Here is a 15335-nt window from a genome sequence, read left to right on the forward strand (position 1 = left end):
CCACCGAAGAACTGATGGCTCATCTGCAAAACCAATGCTTATACCATTGGCATGTAAACAAAACCTTTTCGATGTACTGTACACAAATCTGGTGTAAAAACAACCTATTTTGCATGACATTTGATGGCCTGGGTATGACATAACCTCTCTGAAGGCAGAAACAGCCCATGGTATTAATGTCCACATTGCCCCAAATAAGCCATTTATTAACTAGATTGCTCTCTGACATAAGTAGACATCTTGAGTGGAGAAAACACCTCAGTTCGAAATACCATCAGCTATTAAAAACCAGTATTTTAAAGCCAAAAGAAAAAAGAAAAACAAATATAAATTGCTGTCGATTTTGAAATAAATCAATTAATTTCTTTTGTTTAGAAACTTTAAAAGTAAGAATCAGGAACAAAATAAACATTTATCAATAATGCATTGGTTTACCTTTCACCCTTAAAACACTACATATAGTAAATAAATGTATGAGAGGTTTTTTGGTTGTTTTTTGTTGTTGTTGTTTTTGATTTTTTGTTTTTGATACTGGGATATCACTTACAACCTCACATTTGCCAGGCAGGTTCTTATGCCACTGACCTAAATCCCTAGCCCAAATGTCTGCATTTTGTGGCCAACTTACTTCCTTTAGACTTACCTTGCTTTGATCAATAGCACTTGTATATCTGATCTTAATCTTTTTATCGTGTGACCCATCTAACTGGCTTGACAGACCAGCGTGAATCCTTTGGCAACTCTTTGAGATGTGTCTATCTGCCTGCCTGTCTGTATTTATTCTGGGTCTCTCTGTGTAGTTCAGACTGACCCTGAATTTACTACGCAGCCCAGTCTGGCCTCAAACTTGAGGTCACCCAGCTTCAATCTCCCAGGATTATAAATCACACCTGGCTGTCTTTTTAAATAGTACTTCTTCTTATTCCGTTGCCAGGCCAAATTTCCACTGTTGGCAAGGAGGGAAGTGGAACATAACTGGGCACACAACTGGATAAATAAGTAAGTAACTGAAGATGGGATTGCTCTACTTTGCTGAAAGAGTCCAATTAACATATTTTTTAAAAATGAGGAAACTGAAAATTCCCATTAGATAAACACCATAATAATGAAGATCACAAGCAAAATACAATACAAAAGGATTGTAAAAGTAGTGAGCAAGCCAGGTGTGGTGGTACGTACCTATAATCCCAGAACTTTGAGAGGCTGAGGCAGAAGGATCTCAAGTTTGAGTCCTGCCTGGGAATTTAGCAAGATCCAGTCTCAAAAAATAAACTGTTCTGGGCATGCAGCTCAGTATAAAGGCCCCTGGTTTTCAGTTCCCAGTACTGCTAAATAAATACATAAATCAATAAATAACATTTAATGGAAAAAATTTATGGTCAAAAGTTAAAGGCAAAAATTGCGCTTCCATTTCTGGTTACCTATGGGGAGCTAGAGGCAGTGGGGGAGGGAGAGAAGGAGGGGATGAGACTTAAAATGATTATGTGGACGTCTCACTCTGCACAAGGAATGGAATCATTATGCAATGCACATATGTACTAATGAAAAATAAAAACTGGAGAAAAGTTAAAAGAAGAAAAGGGTATTTGTACACTGAAAAAGCATTTTCCTTTTAAGATTCATACTCGTGACGGGAAAGAATCATCAAAGGGAAAAACCTGGTGGCCAGTGCTGTTTCTCTTGGTGTTCTGAACAGAGGTCAGTGACCGCAGAGTCCAGCAGTGACCAGCTGGACAAGGCATCCTATTACCCAAGTCACTCAGCTTTTATGGTGGATCCCGCCCAGCTGGGCTAATCTGGTTATGCAGCCCAGTGCACGCGCAGTCCAGCCAGCAACAAAGACTCAGTGAGTCTCTACCTGGCAGTGCCATTAGGACTCTTGGCTGGCAACCCAGCGGGAGGGGCCGGTGAGCGCTTCCGGTAGACAGCTACCTTGGGGAAATTTGGCACTGAAATGTGCATTCTCAGCTGGGTCCCGCAGCACACACACCTGTCATCTCTACACCAAGTGAGGTGGAGGCAGGAGAATAACGACCAAGCCCAGCCTAGGCAACTTAGTGAGGTCTTGTCTCAACATTAAAAAAATAAAAAATAAAAATAGAAAGAACTCCGTGTCAGTCTAGATAAGCATCTCTTCCTAAAATCAGAAAAATGAAAAGAGGTTGGAGATGCTGGATGTGTAGCTCCGTGGGAAAGCACCCCAAGGTCAATCTCTGATACTGAAAAAAAATTGACTGAAATGTTTGCATCAGCACCACACCAATGAGCCTGTATTTTACCCATTATCATGGGCATCTCATGCAACAGAGCTTTTCCAAGGGGGATGCACAGAATCCCAGACATCCCCCACCCCTCGGGGAGTCAAAGTTACTTAAGTAGCACTATGATGTTATTTGCCAATGTACCTATATTTATACAATGGAACAAAAACACTGGTGGGTAAATCTTTTAGCACAAATCAAGGCAGTGGCACCAAATTTGCAGAGTCATAGCAAATTTCCACTAGCAAATCACACACCCATGTGCACATACACATGTAGCTTCATAGCAAGAATGTATTAAAAGGTAGAAGTTGAGAGTAGACTGGTGATTACGGGAGGTCGAGGACAGTAGGAGAACCGTATGTTGTCCTGTGGTACTAAGTTACCATCAAAAAGAAGACATTTTTCATCTCTTCTTTATCCCTCCCCCGCTTAAGACAAGGTCTCATTAAGTAGTGCAGGCTGGCCTTGAAGTCACAGAGGTCCTCCTGACTCAGCCTCCAGAATGCTGGGATTACAGGTGTGTGCCACCATGCCCAGCACAAGAAATTCTTGTGTGCTAGTGCACAGAAAGTAGTAGATAACAGCGGTGTATGCAGAGAGACTGAGCCAGTGATGTTCATATATGAGGAGCCAAGAACACAAAGTATGCAAAAAACTGCCTTGAGGGCATAGAGTGCTTCAGCAAACAGGCGTTCCTGTTCCCAAAATGGGGTGTGAGAGGTGAGCTGGTTATGCAAAGGGGTGTCACGTGTCAAATTCATGAACACATCGCAGTGGTGAGCAGTTCTTTCCTCCCATTCAATGTTCTGTGTATTGTCTCTTATCTTTACTTCTCCAGTCTCTCTCGGTGCTTCCCCCGGAAGCTCTGCGAGCTGCTTGGGAAGCATTGTATGGTTGGCTCAGTTTAAAAAGCCTGAGGAAGAAGAATCAAGAATCAATTATGCCATGCCCCATGATGACTGTGGCCATTATATATATCTAAAACATAGCAATAACATTTTAAAAAACCTAAAAAGCTAGAAGAAAGGTTTTAGAATGTTTCCACCACAAAAATGGTAACTGTTTGAGGAGAATGTGAACATTATACAGTGCATACATGTGTCAAAGCAACATATGCTATCCCTTTAATATGTACACTGTTTTATGTATCATGTAATGCGTTTTTCTCCCCCCTCCCTTCCTTCCCCTCTCCTTTCCCCCCAGCCTTCCCTTGGTTTTTGATTTTTTGGAGGGAGAGCAGAGATTGTTCGAGATCAAACCCAGGACCTTATATACACAATAGGCATAAGTGCTCTACCACTGAGCTAAAACGTCAATTACACACACACACACACACACACACACACACACACACACACACATCACATCACATAACTTAAAATTTTAAAGGAAAGAAATGTTTGTACTGATGGGGTAGTAAAAATTATGGAATGGGGCCTGGGGTTTAGCTCAGTGGCATAAGCTCCTGCCTGGCAAGAGAGAGGTTGTAAGTTCAATTCCTGGTAGCAAAACCAAAACAAAACAAGCAAAAAATGATGAAATTGATTAAATCATGACATCTTCAGCATAAAGCCCCTTCATCCTCTGTGTGACAAAGGAAATCTCATTTCCAGTACTGATGCTCGTGCTGTAGAAAAGCACTTGTGGGCTAAATGGGCGCCAATGCAGCTGCTTCCTATTGGGCACAATTTGACTCGTAAGAACCATAACAGGCAAACTAGGAAGGGTCCGTGACTTGGGTATTTGGTGAGCAGTTTCTTACCAATAAATAAAGTGTTTTATTTGTCCCCATTGTTTTAGGGGACATAAATGACAGCATTTTGCTTCCATTGAGAAAAACAAGCTTTTAGCTAAAAGTATTTTTGGAAAGCTGTGCCGCGTTGTCAGCTTCAAAGCATCACAACAGAGTGTTTGTGTCTGGTGATGGTGGCAATTATTAAAGAATGTGATTTTATTTTTGATTTTATGAAACAAAAGGTGTCACATTTGAGAGGTCTGTAGAACTCAGTTAAGCAATATTTTCCTCGTGTCCAAAGCATATTTCAACATTGTACATGGTAAAGGTTCATTCAGAGTGCATAATCTACCAAAAGATTTAATATGAGGCAGTGCTTTGAATAATAGATTTAAATAAAAGTCAAAGACAAGTCTGGAAAATTATGTCTACACATTGATAGTGTCAGAAGTTTAAAAAGCACTTATATTAGTAAATATAATAGATTATCACTGTTTCTGCTTGTTGGAGTACAAAAATGAAATAATTTTAGTTTTAAAAAAATCATTAGCTATAATGATTTTAAAAATCATTACAAAAATGTGCTGGGTTGGAATTTCTTTTGCAACTTTGAACATTTTGTTGGGAAGATTTCCAAATCTTCTGGTCATTTTTGCTATAAACAAGTTCTCAATAGTTTAAAATTACAATCTTATTTTCCCCATTTCTATTGCCCCCAAAACTGTGTCTCTGGCTAGTGGGAGTGGCCAGAAATAACAAAAAATAAAACCACAACAAACTTGCTGAATCCAACTCTTCCCCCACCCCATAGCCCTGTGTCTGTTTTGATTTTGGTTTTTTTGACAGGGGCTCACCGTATAGTTCAGGCTGGTCTTGACTTCGGCAATCCTCCTGCCTTAACCTGCCAAATGCTGAGATTACAGGCATGTACCACCTCTGCCTGAGGGGTGGTGGCAGGCAGGTGGAGATTGTGAGAAACAGGACTGGTTTTGCTCTCATGTTCCAGTCCTCAGGCAGAGCCTTGTGAAGATGCAGGAAGCTGTCTGTCATCATCTTTTATGGCATTTTTACATCTTTATTTGACTTACAAAATAGTTTGCATCTCTCAACTTCAGTTTTAAATCCTGAACCCAAGTTTAAGTATTAAAAATTTTACCTCACAACCTTATTTTATAAGAAAGATGTTAATACCATAATATAAAATAATCAAAGAGCTTAACCAGGAAATACTTCAAATTACAAAATATTACATACATATTTCATCTCAGGTGATCAAAAAATATTTAGACTTGCATAACAATTTTATGTATCATATTGTAAAAAGTACAATACAAGCATGAAGTGTGATAGGCCTGCTTCATACAGAGCCGATGGGGCTTTCAATCAGAACAGTAAGTTATGAAGACTAAGCTGGTGAACTTTGTCCACAATCACAAATATATCTGTTCTGTTTGATCCATAGATTCCTCTTATAGGAATCTACTCAAGGAAACAAGAACAGGACAAGGAAAATGGCAGTGATGATCAGTAGCAAACTCCCAGAATCTATTAAAAAAATAACATTAAAGTCTGGGATGGTGGTATGTACCTGTAATCCTAGTACTCTGGGAGGCTGAGGCAGGAGGATTTCGAGCTCAAGCCTATAGTTTAGTGAGACCCTTTCTCAAAATAGAAAATTTAAAAAATGGGATAGGATCAATCCTTAGTATAACACACACACACACAAACACACACACACTCAAAAATTAACAAAGTGAGTTTAAAAATTGATGCTAATTTTATTTGTTGTTATAATTTGGTATGGAGATTGAACTCAAGAATCTTTGCAATCCTCCTGCCTCAGCCTCCCGGTATACTGAGATTACAAGTGTGCCTCATCACATACTGCTCTGATATACTTTTTAAGCACCATATAGTCTTAAAAAAAGAAATAACAAGTTTATCTGGTCACACACTGTATGAATATTAAGTGAGAAATGTGGAAAATGAAACTGAAAGCATAGTACGAGTCTTTGGCTTTTTACACTACCCAAGCATGTAAACCAGATTGGAAGAACAGGTCTGGGCCATCGTGCATACTCCTTCCATAATGAAACTACATGGATACCAGGGCTGGGTGTGGCGGTGCACACCTGAAATCCTGGCTGCGGAGAAGGCTGAAGCAGTAGGATTTCGAGTTCAGGAACAGAGAGGACAACTTAGTGAGACCCCATTTGAGAAAAGATAGAAAAGGCTGGAGATGGAGCTCACAACTCCTTGGGTTTGATCCCCAGTGCTGCTGAAACAAGGAAATGACCCAAATTTGGTAGCTTTTCTAAAATAGTCACTTGTATTTCCCACATTCATTAAATTACTTAATTATTTATCAATTGAATGTTAATATATTACTGAAAATATTTATTGCCTGCTTACACACAATTCCTTGCTAATCTAAGAAATATCAATAGATAGAACATTGTCTCTTTAGAGCTTCACGGAGAAAGAGGATACAGGCTTACAATCCACGGAACACCATGAATTACTAGTGTTTACATAGAACATAGCACGTGTTCCAATTTAGAGGCGTGTTTTCACAAGGGCAGCTGTAATAGAGGGAGGAAGACCTGACTGGGCTTCTACAGGGAGCAGAAGTTCTGCTGCTATGGTTTCCCTGCGGACTGAACCCAGGGCCTCATGCATGCAAGCGCTCCACCACTGAGCTACATCCTCAGCCCCGTGGATAGAATTCTTTTCAACAGGAAAAAAAGGAGGGGGAGAAATGCAAGAAACAATATTATGAGAAAGTTTGAAATATACTTGTATTATTATTATTGTTGTTGTTATTATTATTTTTTTAGGGAGGCCGTAAAACATCAGGTGTGACCAGAACTGCATGGCTTAAAGGAGTGAGCAGTTCTGGCAGCTAGAAATCAGGTTGGGAGGGGGTGCCGCCTCAGACACCCGCTGGCACTTTGTGGCCCCCTCTGCTTCTCAGCACATCACTCCAATCCTCTTCACTGCACTTTCCTTGTCTTTAGATCAACTTCCTCCTGTTCACTTCTATGGCTGTATCCCACTTTCTTCCTCTTATGACAGATGGACACGAGTCATTGGATCGGGGCCAACCTGATGACCTCATTCTTACTTAATTACCTCTGCAAAAACCTGGTTCCAAACAGAGCGACACTTCAGCACCCTGTTAATTAGTTCCAGTACCAAAAATGATAAATAACAAGAGAATTGTTCTAGCTGGGAAGGAGCAAGTCACCGTGCCATCTATCCGCAAGTCCTAGCTCATCAGTGGGAAGCAAACCAAAGGACAGGACGAGGGACAATGCTTTTTGCATCAGAATGTGTGCAGTACAAAATGGGGTGAATTTCAAAGCAGGCAGGTATCCAGGCCTAATTGTGCTTGTAGTCTAGGTACTAGGTGCTGGGACATCACAAAAGCGGTCCTATGACACAGTAATATAGGAGTAATTTGAGCAAATTTGGACTAAATTACTAGGGTGGATCATAAAAAACTTGTAACATCAGGCTCAGGGAAGCAGTAAATAGGTACTGGGCAACTCTGAAAACATTCAAGAAATAGGGCTGATCTCAGGCGGGCTGCTCATGCTCCTGTCAAGTGCCCAGTGGAACGACTAGAAAGCTATGTTTTCGGCTTTGTTTTTGGTAGTAGAACTACAGTAGCAATCTTCAACAGGTAAGGTCTGAAGCACTCTAGGGAGGTAGGAAGCAAATGAAAACTTCTCTGAGATGGACAGAGGCAGGGGCAGCAGTGAGCGACTAGGGGACTGCTCTCTTGGGGGGACCATGGGGCAGCTCTGGGCTCAGTCCACTCAGAAGAAACAAAACTGAAGTGAGACATGGAGAAACCTGCAAGGTCTCAGGTACAAAAGATGCCAGTGGTTTCCATGAGCTAGAAAATCTGCTCAAAATTTGCACTGAAGACACTGCCTGTTCCTGACTGTAACTGTGATGACTCATCACACAAAACCTGTAATGAATTTAATTTTCACAGACCACATGTTGGGCAATTGTCCTTGATATATGGCTTTATCATGACATCACTCTCATTAGGAACAACTGCATTTCTGGAGAAATTCTATTCTGTAAAATTATTTACCCGTAGCCGTTTTGCATTAAAACAGTGCAAAAGCCTTTTATTGTGCTACTAAATGGTTTGTTAAAGACTCTATCACTGCAAATGGAAATTAGTTATATTTACAAACTTTTGAATTCCATATACAACCTTACATTCAAGAGGGCAAGGTACAGAGTCAAGTTTTTACAGTGACTTAACTGTTCTCTCACACGAGGGGTAAACATTCAATAAACATTCTCTATACTTATCTGTAAAGCAATTAGGATAAACAGACTTTGGACAGTCAACTAATTTTATAAGTATATATACTTTTAGACACTGGAAAAAAACTTTCTTCCCTTTTAACTTAAAAATTTTAGATTAATTGTTACAGATCTTACAGAAGCGGGTGGAGTTGTAGCACAGTGATAGGGCATACCTGATCCATTTGCTGTTTAGCCACTTAAAGACCGTGGATTCCAATTCCAGCCAAAAGTTAAGAAAGGAGATACAGGCAATTGTGTTCAGTAGTTGGGATCTTTGGTAAGTAGAAAACATTGCCTCATAAGTCCCTATTTTCTGTTATGGGTGTTATTTTCCTGTAAATGCTTTAGAAGCAAGGAAGACTCACCCGGATGGTATTTACTTGGCAGTCTGTAAGGAGCAGAAAGATGGGGAATCCATGATGGTTTGCTTTGGTGGTCATGTCTGCTTTTAAGTGCTGAGCCCAAATCTGACCTTTCTTGCCTCCTTTATCCTTCCTTTCAACTGAGAAAGCAGAGGACAGTAAAGGTCACCGTATCTTACTCCAAAGAGATCATTTCAAATTCATGACGGGCCAGCGTGGGAAAATTGATACGTGGTAAAATCCCAGGACCGTGGAACTCAGATCCCAGATCAGATGCCTTTTCCTACAGGGCGCCACAGAAATAGGTCTCAGGGGAGAGCAGAGACTTCACATGGCCCAGAGTGGCCTGGTTAACCTAGGGCCTGGTGGGTTACACGCTCTGGTCAGAAGGCGATCTAATTTCCCTTCCAGCTCACGGAACTTTCCTTCTTGAGCCGCAGAATGTCAAGAGGAACAAAGCCAAAGAGGGGCTCTTCCCCCCAAACAAGAGAGAAATGATCAAGAATTCCCCCTCCCCTCTCTCCCTTCTGCCTTCTTTTCCTTCCCTCCTTATTTCTCTCCATCTCTCCTTCTTTCCTTCCTTCCTTCCTCCCTCCTTTTTCCCCCCTCCCTCCTAAAAATCAAACTCTGGGTCCTGTTCGTGCTAGGCAAGCTCTGTCCCACTGAGTTACATGCCCAGCCATTCATTTTTCACTTTTGGGATTGTCTTGCTAAACTGCGCGGGCTTGCCATGAACACAAGTTTATGATGTTCCTGTCTCAGCCTCCTGAGTAGCTGGAATTTACAGATAAGGAATATAAAGTTTGGTAGCAATTTGCTTCCAAAGGTCTAAATTAGATCTTTTCATCCTGGCTCTGGATCATGAAAGGGCAAGTAAACAGGATTATCTCAAAGCACCCAAAGACCGAAACTCCTTTGGAGCTGAACAGAGGAATGTGGCCTGTTTCCCCAAGCAGCTTTCCAGAGGAACAGACTCCAAATGCTCTGTCCTGGGTGGAGCCGGGGAGGGGCCGGCCGTGGAAGGAGCTGGGGGCCTGGCTTTGACAACCGCGGCGGAGCTCCTGAGCTCCTGCAGGGGGCTCACTGCTGCTCCGCGTGGCCTCGGAGGGCGGCAGAGCCGGGCCAGCCCTTCCCTGGCTGCGGGAGCTGTGAGCGCTTCCTGTGCTGCCTCCCGCCCCAGCTGCCTCTGCCTATGCCCTCCTCCCGGTGAGTGTGACTCCAACTTTAATTTGATTTAAGGACAGTTAAACAGTGTGATGCGCTCTGGACCTGGGAACACGGGAGATCTTTGACTTCTCGAAGGTGAAAGTCAGGATGTCACAAGATTACATGCACCTCCATCGTAATCTGCAGATTCTCAAGGTTACTCAGGGACGGTCTTGGCTCAGGCCTGAGCCTATTCCGGGGTTAAATCTGTGTACACCAACTTGACAATGAAGTGTCACCAATATTGATTGATCATTCAGAGAGCACTGTGTTACTCGTGAACTATGATAATGCATGCTTCTTTCATGGTTACCCACTTTTCTGTTTCAGTTACCTGCTCTGGGTATCTTTTCTTTCTCTCTTTGTTTCATTTTGTTGTCTTTTTGAGACAGGGTTTCGCTATGTAGTTCAGGCTGGCCTTGAACTCATATAGCTCAGGCTGGCCTTGAACTGGAAGGATTCTCCTGCCTCAGCCTCCCAAGGGCTGGATTACAGGCATGATCTGCATATCTTTTCTTTTGTTACCTAGTTATTCTCTCCCTAGTCCAGTGGGCCATTCTAATAGTTGAGGTCAGGAGGGTAATACAGGTCAGACTGTGCAGGGAAGGGGGACCAGTGAGTGGCCATGGGCTTCAGTGTGGAAGCGTGTGCTTGTGAGGGGGGACAGCGCTGAATGGTTACCCCCTTCCTGAAAGGCCAGGACAGCTGTTAACCAGGTGGGAAAGTGAGCCCAAGTTGCCAGATTTACAGGTATTTCTAGAGAACCTGAAACAAAAATTTTTGGGTCTCCTATGAAATACCCTATGTTTAAAAATACTGTCATTTTAGATAAAAACCTTGGAAATGCCGAACTGCTCTGTAGAGCGTAGAGCAGCTGAGGTCCAGTGGTGAGGTATGAGGAGGTGGCCCCACTGGCTGGAGCGAGACCAGACAGTGCCTCTAGGGCCAGCCTGGTAACAATGCCTGGGGGGGACACAGTGGTTCTGCTCCTGTGAATTTACCCAACTGATTTGCTTGTCTGTTTTCATAATGATGCATGTTTAAGGGTGAGCGTTGTAGCATGAACCCCATAATAAAATACTGAGTACAACTCTCATGCCTGTCCAAAGAGAATCTCTAAATAATGTATCAATGCAATGGCGTCTTGTGGAGTCATTAGAATAATACAGGGCAATGCTAGATGTGCTGAGATGAGAAGTTTGGGTAAAAAAGCAAGACGCAGAACAAGGGTTTATATTGTGTAGGCCATTGGTCCTTTTATTTTTTCAAGAATGTGTATACTTTGCTGGGTGTGGTGGCCCACTCCTGTAATCCCAGCACTTGGGAGGCTGAGGCGGTGGATTGTGGCAAGTTTAAGAGCAGCCTGGGCTACAAAGTGAGCTCAAGGCCAGCCTAAACACATGTTGTCTTTTTTTTTTGTCTCAAAGAGCCAAAAAAAAAAAAAATGTGTATACTTCATCTTAATATATGGATATATATAGTATGATGATATTAGATACTTAAAGATGATCTCTGGAAGAATATAAAGTCAAACCAAGTCTTGCCTTTGGAAATGTGAATTATGGCTAAGAGGTGACTACTTACTTTTCACTTTATATTCTCTGTTACTTTTCAAAATTTGTTTCATACTGGGCGTGGTGGTACACACCTATAATCCCAGCACTTGAGAGGCTGAGGCAGGAGGATGTAGTTTCAGACAAGCTACAAAGTGAGCTCAAGACCAGCCTGAATGGCATTTTGAGACCCTATCTCAAAAAGACAGAATAAACAAACAAAAAAATTTGTTTCATGTGCTTGTGTAATTTATTTGAAAAAATATTTGTAAAATTGTAGGTAAATGAGATGTCCTTTGTGTGTGTGTGTGTGTGTGTGTGTGTGTGTGAGATCCTGGAGCTCTAGCACTAGGCTAGGTGTGTGCTTTACCACTGAGCTGTGTCACTTGTTCACGAGGAACTAATTAAACCTAATAAAACAGCCCGATCTGCACTAAACCTTTGAGTGCCCCCTCGGTGCGCAGACTGCCTTGGTGCAGGGCCCCAGCACCTCTCCCCTGCCACTTCAGTGGCTTTCCGTTGGCTCCTGGATCCAGCTCAGCGCCTTTGGGAAAGAGCCCTTGATTCCACGCTCCTAGACTTGCAGACACAGTTTCCTGTCGTTGTCTCGCTTCATTTTCTTTATTCTTGTGTCACTTCTTCCACAGCCCTGAGGTCCTGCCTACCCCGGTCTCCGGTGGTTCTGCTCTGTTCCTGCTCCTGCTCAAAATGAGACTTGCAAGTCAGGGTCCAGGCAAATCCGTGGCTCAGGGTCGTCTTCTGATAGGCTGATGTGAATTTAGTTGGTTTAAACCTTCCCACACTCTGGCCCTTAATTTCTCTTCTAAGAAATACAGATAAGAATGTTTACTTACCCAAAATAAAAGTGAGAGCTAAATCTGTGTAAACCGGGCATGGTAGCACACGCCTGTAATCCCAGCACTTGGGAGGCTAGGCAGAAGGATTGCTGTGAGTTCAAGGCCAGTCTGGGCTACAAAGTGAGTTCAAGGCCAGTTTGAACTGCATAGAGAGATCCTCTCTCAAAAAAAAAGTCAGTATGTGTATATTCCAAAAGTATCTTTAAAAGAACATCTAATCTAGAGTTTATAACATAGTAAATGAGCAGACAAAAGTTATTTTCAGAGATCAAAAGCAGTTAATTCACTCTTGCATCTTACACACTTACCTATCTATCAAATTATCTGGGTTTCTCCATCATAATAGAGTATAAATAATAATAGTGCAAAGCCAGTTTGATAATAGTAGAATTAAAATATTGAGGTTCAAAGGATGGAGCTCAAGTGAGGATGGACTAACAGTTTGTTGTTGGAGAGGCAGCTGCTGAGAAAAGCATGACCAGGAGCTGGGAAGCAGGAAGCAATTCAGTGTTCCCCTGGCTGGCATGGTGGGACTATTTACGGTAAAGACTATCAATTGAAGCCTTGTACCCTATGGGAGTAACAATCATATGGGGTACAAGTGGCAGTGTATTAGCAAAGCTGCCTCTAGGGAATTTCTGAAATTCCCCGAGGATTTCAGAATCCATCTTGAGGACAGAATCTGAGAATTCCATATTTTGAGGCATTTCCCTTGCTGCCTCTATCTACTGGTTACCATTTTTATTACAGGCAAAGTACATTTAATGTGCACATTAAACCAGGTGTGGTGTGGTGCACACTCTTGCCACCCAGCACTCTGGGAGGCTGAGGCAGGGGGACTGTAAGGTCAAACTCAGTCTGCGCAATTTAGTGATTTAGGAAGATCCTATTTTGAAATAAAATAAGAAAAGGGCTGGGGATTTAGCTCGGTGCGAGGTCTCTAGGTAACACACACACACACACACACACACACACACACACACACACACACAGTCGGTTCATAGCCTCAAGATGAACTGAATATGCTAAAGCCAGAGATGGTGCCCTGAACTCAGTGTCTATGTGTGTGTGTGTGTGTGTGTGTGTGTGTGTGTGTGTGTGTGTATGTGTGAGAGAGAGAGAGAAAGAGAGAGAGAACTTGTGTGAGAAGCTTTTATTAATGCAGATTGCTTAGGAGAAGAGGGCAGAAGCAAGGGAAGAATTTGTTAGTGTGTATATAAAAAAAGACTAATCTTGACATAAATCACCAGCCAAAGGCCACAGAACTAAAACTGTTGCAACAATTTGTATTTTGTTAATCTTTCTCAGCAAGAGAGACCGGCATAGTCATCTCAGTTCACTGTCTTGCCAACAATTCTTGGTTCATTTATTACAGAGTTGAACAGGTTTGGCCCAACAAGGCCTTCCAAGTCTGGTTTTAGATTTGCATGATCTTGCAAGGAATTAAGCCACATTTCAGACATTTCCTAGTGTAAATTTTGCGCGACTTGAACCATCATCAGTACTATTATACTTTCAGTCTTCTGCATGTGAAATGGGAAGATCAGACCTTTGATGGATGACCAGGGTACAGGTTGCTTCAGCTTCCAGATTCCAAAGAGCACCTCGTGGCAATGAAGACCTCCAAGCACAGAGTGGAAATCAAGCACCTAAATTTGCTTAGAAAAGTGCTGATCACTCTAGGAGTCTCATCAGAATTTCCTGTCTCAAAAACAAGTTCCCTATTTGGTCTTCTATGACAGTAAAGCAGGGATCAGAAACTTACTGTTTGTTCAAAAGCAGAAGCTAGAATCATTTCAAAGAAAGAAAGAGTAAAATGGAAACTGAAACTCTGCTTTTACCTATCTCGACTCAGTGGAGCGCATCCGTCCAGGGCTTCTAATGCCCCTGATGCAGGCGAAATTTACTAACCGCAGAGGTGTCTTTTCCTGGTGCCCTTATGAGGATGTAGCTTACTCTTTTTGGTACTAAACAAGTCATCAGATGGGTACAAAAGTAGTTTTTAGTGGCTATGTGAAGAGTCTGGCCTTTCCCCAGCACATGTATCCACTGACCTAGGTCCTGAGGGCTTGCAGTTTGAGTCATCATTAAACTAATTTGTACCATTAATCAAAATGCTCTCTGAAGTTACTCAAATGCGAATGCAAAGGACAGATTGCACAGTATGCAGATGTCTACTTCTCCTTCTTCCTCTTCTTCTTCCTCCTCTTCTGCCTCCCCCCTCCTCCTCTTCCTCCTCCTTCTCCTCCTCCTCTTCCTCCTCCTTCTTCTTCTCTTCCTCCTCTTCTCGTTCTCCTCTTCCTCCTTCTTCTTCTTCTCTTTTTAAAATTAAGTACCCCATAACCAGACAGATTTAAGAAAATTAACAGTGAAAAAACCCACAATACCCAGACATTTACATGAGGAGTTTCCCTCTCTTCTCAAAGACTAGGGAGGAGTCTCATAGCATCATGGGTATCTTGTGAGGAGGGGTAAAGTGTGCATGCATTGCACGCAGAGCAGTCAATTGCTGAGACAAATACATGAGGTGCTTTCACCCCTTCCTCACTCATTTGCCTTCTCTCGATACTTTCTCCCTCATTTCTAAATGCTTCCTCACACATCCAGGCTCCGTGTAAGTATTAGTTCCTGTCAGTAACCCTCCTGGGTGTCCCCAAGTCTCAGATTTACTGGTTTCCGTAGCTGGGTTTTGTTGTTATTATCTGTCTTTGGTTCTGGGAGACAAGTTAGGGTGTCACTTGTTCTAATCACGTCCTCTGAGCCACACCACTCCCTCCCAGAAGCCGTTTTTAACCCTTCATATAAAGTTTTAAGATTTGAACCATTGTGGGGGTGAACCCAGGAGTGCCTTACCACTGAGCTATTGCATTCTTAGTTCTCCTACCTCAGCCTTACCAGGAGCAGGGATTACAGGTGTGAGTCACTGTGCTTGGTTATTTAAGTTTTATTCCCTGTTAAGCTGTGAATTGCTCAAGGATGTGAAACGTTCACTCTTGTAGTTCTTGTACCATGCACGTTGTCTAGTA

General features: G+C 42.4%; 1 long non-coding RNA gene across 1 annotated transcript in view; it reads left to right on the top strand.

The window, feature by feature from the left end:
• Positions 1-9772: 9772 nt before the first annotated feature.
• Positions 9773-15335, top strand: part of LOC134472909 (uncharacterized) — a 44433-nt gene continuing 38870 nt past the window's right edge. The window contains exon 1 of the long non-coding RNA XR_010042931.1: positions 9773-9899. This is a non-coding gene — a long non-coding RNA (uncharacterized LOC134472909). The remainder of the gene's footprint in view (positions 9900-15335) is intronic.

Source organism: Cavia porcellus, unplaced genomic scaffold, assembly GCF_034190915.1.
Source record: "Cavia porcellus strain 051 isolate PalLab524CR breed Dunkin Hartley unplaced genomic scaffold, mCavPor4.1 scaffold_2, whole genome shotgun sequence".
Lineage (NCBI taxonomy): Eukaryota > Metazoa > Chordata > Mammalia > Rodentia > Caviidae > Cavia > Cavia porcellus.